The sequence below is a fragment of the Corylus avellana genome, chromosome ca5 (genome assembly GCF_901000735.1).
Source record: "Corylus avellana chromosome ca5, CavTom2PMs-1.0".
Classification (NCBI taxonomy): domain Eukaryota; kingdom Viridiplantae; phylum Streptophyta; class Magnoliopsida; order Fagales; family Betulaceae; genus Corylus; species Corylus avellana.
In genome coordinates, this window is record NC_081545.1 from 1372495 (window position 1) to 1379871 (window position 7377).

Consider the following 7377-nt stretch of genomic DNA (forward strand, 5'->3'; position numbering starts at 1 on the left):
ATAGAAATCGCAGATTTTTTTCTTCCTATTTTAGATTAGGTGCTTTTTAAATACTTAATATAAAAATGCAGATTATTCTTGTGAAATCACAATCCCAAACGCAACCGAAGAAAAAAATAATAATAATAATAATGGAGTGGAACGGCAAACAGGTAAATATGCCAATGGGTAAATCGTTTAATAATGCGGCTATTCACACTTATTTATCATATTCATTTTATATCGGATTTGACGCGTTTTAAGTGGCTAACACATTTACTTTTTTAAAGTACTTGATATGAAAAGTCACTTAAAATACGCCAAAATTAAATGGGTGTGAAGACTCATTACTCCTTTTCTTTTTCTAGAAAATAGAGAGGAGAGTTGAGTGGAAATTGGTAGGCCTAAATGAATATTATTATAAAGACTAACGTGCTGTGACTTTAACACTAGCTAGACTACCCAAAAAGTGGTCCAACTTTCGGGTAGTGAAATGTATTTTTTCCAAAATATTTCAAAGAACAGTTTTGAGACAGGAAAGGTAAAGTGATAGAAGCGACTTTTAAAGAATAAGTTTTATGAAAGATGTCCCGCTATTTTTAAAGGAACAACTTTTCAGGTAAAGATTTTGTTATATATCTTATGATGTATATGTTACGACGCTATTTAAAATTTTAAATGACATGGAACTATATACACCATTAGATATGCAATAAAACAAAATTTTGATTATAAAGTAGCTCTTCTCCCTTTCAATCAAAAAATTAATAATCTATGTTGCTTCTAATTAACTTTAGATTAATGCCAAAAATCATATTTTTATCGTACAACCATCCCATTATGTTGTTGTGGTCTAGTAATCATTGAATATTTTTTTTATAACAAAGGCAGATTCAAGAGCTATTTAGACCTTACAAACATTAACTTTGTGAGATATTTATAGAATATTTATGTGGTATGCATCACTACTGCTTAACTAAAGCATGGACAAAACCGAAAGAATACGCCCCCACCAATCCATTCTTATGTTGATTAAGGAAAGAAAATAATGGTTTTTGCTGTGCTTCGGCTACTGCTTAGAGTTCTCCTTCAACCTCTCTTCTCTAGAAAGAAAAACCTCTCTTCTCTCTCCTGTCTCAAACGCAGCCAACTAAGCTTGAGGAGGAGGGAACTTCTGGTTTCCCTACTCCTCCCACCCCCTTCTCATGGTTTTTGTTCCCTTTCTTCTTGAGTTTCTCCTTTTGTGAGACAACTATTTCTTCTCTAGAGTTTTTTAGAGATCTATCTATCGTCTTTGACGATTTATCCCTGACGCTCAAGAAATTGCAGCCGCAATGGATCTCCCGCTTCCTCTTTACCATGGATCGCCTCCTTCATCGCTTCACCGGCTGGATCTGTGTTGGCTTAAAGAATGCCTTTTTCAAAGTCAGGTCTATTTCTTTCCATCAGCCCCAGCCAAACACGTGCCCATCCACCATCATCACCGATTCCAGCTTTCCGACGACCTCCTGTGTGGCTCCTTTCGACAGCCACGTGTCTGGGCGTGGACCACACGTGCTGGCGCGTGGGCCCCATGCGCCATGCAGTGTCTGCCGAAGCTCCCCTCCATCGTAGCTGCTATGTTTTGAGTTCTTTCCTGTTATCTTGTGTAACTTTCTGTATTTTTCGGCTTTGTTGCTTAGTTTTTATCCCGATCTGTTTGGTCTTCAGACTCTTTGTCTGTGGAGAGGATCTTTTTTCCTTTTCTTACTAGTTTCCTTTTGGAAACCTTTTTTCCACAGTTACTTCTCATCTAAATCTCCATGGCTTTTTAGGAAGCCTGTTTAGATGTTTAATAGAGGTATTCGTACTCTCGATGGTGGTATCCATCACCAGTATGCGCCCCAGCAAGCGTTTTCTTGGGCTGCATTCGCATCTTTCTTTTCCATATATGATCTCATTCCTGTTTTTTGAGATCTGGCCGGTTGGGGTTTACAGCAAGCTTGTATTTGGTTTTCTTTTCCTGTTACTGTAATCTCTTTGTTGTATGAAGGAAGGTTTGTTACAATAAAAAAAAAAAAAAGGAAAGAAAATAATGGACTGCAACAGAAATACTTCCTTAATTCATTCCCTTGATTTTTTTTTTTTTTTTTTCCTTTGCATTTTTATTTCTTTTCTTTTCTTTTCCTTTGCCGATTCTTGTGATTTCATGAGTACTCATGCATCATATGCTTCTGTGTGTGGGAGGGGTGGAGGCAGACAGCCAGCGAGCTGAAGGTTGGCTAAGCAGCTGGGATAAGGCCTAAGATCTAAAATTTTCTTGTGATTTCATGGCTCATGCATAATTTGTGTGCGTGTTAAGTTGAATGAGCTGAAGTTTAAACTTTGATTTTACTTTTTTTGCCTCCAATATATATATATATATATATTGGCTTGTGTCACATATTCTTATGTCACTCTAAAAATGATGTGCCTTATAAAATTATTATTGAACTTGTGATTGATCATTATTGAATTTTGATCAAGTTCCAATTTTAAAAGCCACCTCATTCATGGAGTAACACAAGAGTGACTTCTATAATTACTCCAAAGAATTGCCTATTATAATTTTGGCATAGTAGAGCATTTGACGTCAAATCATGAGTAATTCTAGAAGCTCTTCTTGTGTCCCTCTTGAGTCTCTTCAAGAATGATATTAAAATCACATTTTGATCAAAATTTAATAATTATCAATTACAAGTTCAATGGTGATTTTAACAGCCACATCATTCTTGGAAGGACTCAAGAGGGACACAAAAAAGACTTGTAGCATTACTCCTTGTACGTAGTATTATTCGTCAAATCATAATATTGTTGCCCTTTAATTGTTCAGCGTTAATGTAAAACTCAAGCATATACATTTTCTTTTTATTACATATTTATGTTGATTAAGGAAATAAAATAATGGATTGCAACGGAAATACTTCCTTAACCTTGCTCCATTTCCTTGAAAAAAAAAAAAAAAAAAAAAAATTCCTTTGCCTTTTTATTTCTTTTCTTTCCCTTTCCTTCGCCGATTCTTGTGATTTCGTGGCTCATGCATCATGCTTATTTTGCATTCAATAGTTGAGAATTATAGAATTTTAATAAAGTACATGTTAGATGCTTTTAATGTTATATGATGCGCTTTGATTCGGACTTCAACATTTACAGAGCAAGTGCTAGTTCAAACGAGGAGAAGAATGGATAGAGCTCACAAGTGTATGTTTCGAACTGAAGTGAAAATAATTTTGTTAAGATCATTCTCAAACTAGGAATAATATCCACGCTTTACCCTGGCAGGTTTAGTATAAGTCAACTATAATCATATTAGGTATGTATTTTCATAAGAGTCACTTGATTAATTGATGACTCGATCAACTCTAATTTTCCTATTGAACGTTGTATTAGGAATATATGTAGTTCTGTTGTATTTGGACTTACATTAATTAAGCTAAACGATAATATTTGAAGCTCATTTTGCATATAATATTGGTAACTAACTTCATTATTGACCAACTCATCCATTATTGTTTCTAATTAGTTTGGGAAAAAAGGAAGCAATCCTGGGAAGGCCTGGCCTTCTTCTTTGCCTTTTTTAAGACTCTACCGGTGCAAAATAAATCTAGCAAGAAGACTAAAAGATAATGAAAAGAGAAAATAAGGCCTTCCCAGTATTGATTTTTGCCCATGAAAACTAATTAGAAACAATAATTGATCGATGAGTTGATCAATGCCCCTTCCCTTTTTTTTTTTTTTTTTTGTAAGTGAGTTGATCAATGCTTATGCTGCCACTCGTCAAATCAGAGAGAGAGAGAGAGAGAGAGATGAATATTAAGCAAAAGCAAATATATAAGCATTCGACTACAAATCTATTAGCATCCCAAGATTTTGTGTCGGTGAAGAGGAGTCCCATTAGTATATATACTCGACTCCACCCCAACGTTGTTGTCTGTTGGCACACACAAACTCATCTATCGACGGATCAACCACCGCAACGCTAAGCCTCGTGTACGCCATGGAAACAAGAGGGTTAAGGAAAGCCATCGACTTCACCAACAAAGTGCACAGGCGCTTCCGCCATGAAGAGGGTATTTACAAGTGCTTCTTGGATGTCGTGAATATGTATGGACAGGGGCATAAAGGGCGCTCGTGCTCAGGTTGCCGCTCTTTTTGAGAACCATCCGGATTTGCTTGATGAGTTCTTTTCATCTTCGCGGTGGAAAGGGTTACGAGAATGTCCGGCTATTTTTAAAGGAACAATTTTTCAGGTAAAGATTATATTATATATCTTATGATGTATATGTTGCCCCGTTATTTAAAAATTTTAAATGACATGGAACTATATACACCATTAGATATGTAGTAAAACAAAATTTTGATTATAAATTAGCTCTTCTCCATTTCAATCAAAAACTACCGACAATCGAATTAGATATTTTGCTTTGACTTCATTGAAAATTTTCTTTTTCTTATAGACTTAATTAAAAAAAAAAATTATTCGGTCACCTAACCAAAAATAATAATACATATGTAATAATAATAATAATTTATGTTGCTTCTAATAAATTTTACACTAATGCCAGAAATCATATTTTTATCATACGTACAATTATCTCGTTATGTTGTTGTAGTCTAGTAATCATTGATTTTTTTTTTTTTTTGTTTTTTCCTTTAACAAAGGCAGATTCAAGAGCTATTTAGACCTTGCAAACATTAACTTTGTGAGATATATAGAATATTTATGTGGTACGCAGCTTTACTACTTAACTAAAGCACTGACAAAACCGAAAGAATACGCCCCCACCAAACCATTTCGTATGTTGATTAAGGAAAGAAAAATAAAGGGCTGCAACGGAAATACTTCCTTAATTAACCTTGCTTCATTTCCTTTAAAAAAAATAAAAAAAATTCCTTTGCCTTTTTATTTCTTTTCTTTTCCTTTCCTTTGCCGATCGATTCTTGTGATTTCATGGCTCATGCATCACGCTTGTGTGTGTGTGTGGCCATGAAGTGGGGATGCGGGGGAATAATTTTTTATGAGCTGAAGGTTGGCGATGCTGGGATAAGGCCTAAGATCTAAAATTTTTTTGTGATTTCATGGCTCATGCATCATGTGTGCGGGTGTTAAGTTGCATGAGCTGAAGTTTAAACTTGGATTTTTTTTTTTTTTTTTTTTTGCCGCCAATATATATATATATATCCAAAACCAACCTTACCATATAAGAGTAGAAAAGAAGAGAAATTATCAGCGTTGTTGATAAACACACCCATGGAACGAGATGAACGTAGCGGATTAAGGGAAGCCATGGATTTGATGAACATGGTAATAGTCCGTTTCAAGCGCCAGGAGAATGTTGTCAAGCGGTTCATAGCTATTATGGATCTCCATGGTAAGGGACGTACGGACATGAATGAGGTTTGTGAAGAGGTGGCTAATCTCTTTGTGGGTCACCAGGACTTGCTCGATCGGTTCTTAAGTATTGTAGAGGATTCTGCTTTGGATGACAAAAAAGAGGAGACTGCTGCTAAGGCTGACGGGTAAAGATGCCAACCATAAATCTTTTGCTATTCACACCTAATTTATCATACTCATTTTATGCCGGATGTAACAAGGTTTATGTGGTAACACATTTGCTTTTTTAAAGTGGCTGATGTGGAAAACAACTTAAAATAGGCTAAGCATCTGCTAGCGTAAAATGGGCGTAAATAGTAGCATTAGTACTATTTTTTTTTTTCTTGAAAAAAGAGGGAGAGTTGTGGGAAAATTGTTAGGCCTAAATGAGTTAGTAGACACTTATATGAATGTCATATATATAGTTGGGATGACATGATTGAGAAAATCAACTCTTAATTTTTTTTTTTTACAAGTACGATCCAATCGATATTTTCTACTATCAAATATCATAAAGTTATATAACAATCGTATGATAGTCTACATTACTCAAATATAAGCTTATTTTGCATTCTATAATAGTTGAAAGTTATAGAATTTTACCAAGTACATGTTAGATGCTTTTAAGGTTATATCATGATGTGCTCTGACTTGGACTTCAACACTTACAGAGCAAGTGCTAGCTCAAAGGAGGAGATGAATGGATAGAGCTCACAGGTGTACGTTTCAAACTAAACTAAAGAAGAATACTGTTACAATCCTCCTCAAACTAGGAATAATATCCATGCTTTACCATTGCATGCTAAGTAGTATAAGTCAACGATAGTCATATTAGGTTTGTACTTTCATAAGAGCACTTTATTGAGGAATCAACCCTAATTTTCCTAGGGAACACTGTAATACCTTCTTTATTTAAAGATTGTTATGTTATGAATAAAGGGAAGAGCAATTAATCTAAATGAACCCTGTGTTGTTAGGTTTAGGTTCTCTATAAGAACCGAAATTATCCCATCACAGATTTAGGACGTTCCTAACAAATTTCAAGGTGGTTTAGACACTTGGGGAGTGCATGTTTGGCAAATCCTTTTCCACCATTTTCTCTTTGTTATTGTAGCTGACGGGGATTGATATGGGGAAAAAACAAAAAAAAACAAAAAAAAGAAAAAAAAGTGAAAAAGTGTTGTGTTGTGATTTTTTTATTTGAATAGTGGTAAAAAGTTAATGATCAATGTGATATAAAAAATAAAAGAGTGATGAGGTTTTTATGTTGTTTTTTTGAAAAAAGGAAGCGTGAATAGAATTGAGGGAAAGGGAAGGGGAAAGGGTTGTCAAACGGTGCCTTCATCTTTAGTTACTATTCGCTCATTAGTAGCAATATATAAAGTGCTACTGTATTAGGTATATATGTAGTTCTGTTGTATTATGACTCCTATTAATTAATTAAGTAAACTTCAATCTTTCAAGCTCATTTTGCATATAGGATTAATTGGTTTGATTGTTTAGAATGAGATTGACCACTCTTTGACTTCCTCTAGATTGGCAAAAGCCATAGGAAGTCAAAGAGTGGTCAAACTCATTTTCCTTCGTCAACTATTCTGAAACAATTCATTAATTAGTCGTAGAAATTAATAATGGCTATATATATATATATATATGTGTGTCACTACAAAAAAAAGGGGTTTTCTGACGTGTGCTACAGTGTAATTTTTTTGCCACCTCAGCAATTTTCTGTCGTGTTATATATAAAACGTCAGAAAAATTTTTCCTGACGTGTGAATAGTAACACGTCAGAAAATTGTGACGTTTTAAATGTTGGAGCGTCAGAAAAATATTACAAATTTGAAAAATTTAAAAATGATATAATTTCTGACGTTGCAAAATTTGCCACGTCAGAATTTTCTGACGTGGTGGTCTGCCACGTCAGAATGCTATATATATATGTATATATATATATATATATAATCAGATATGTATATTTATAAATATAAACTAATATATATATATAT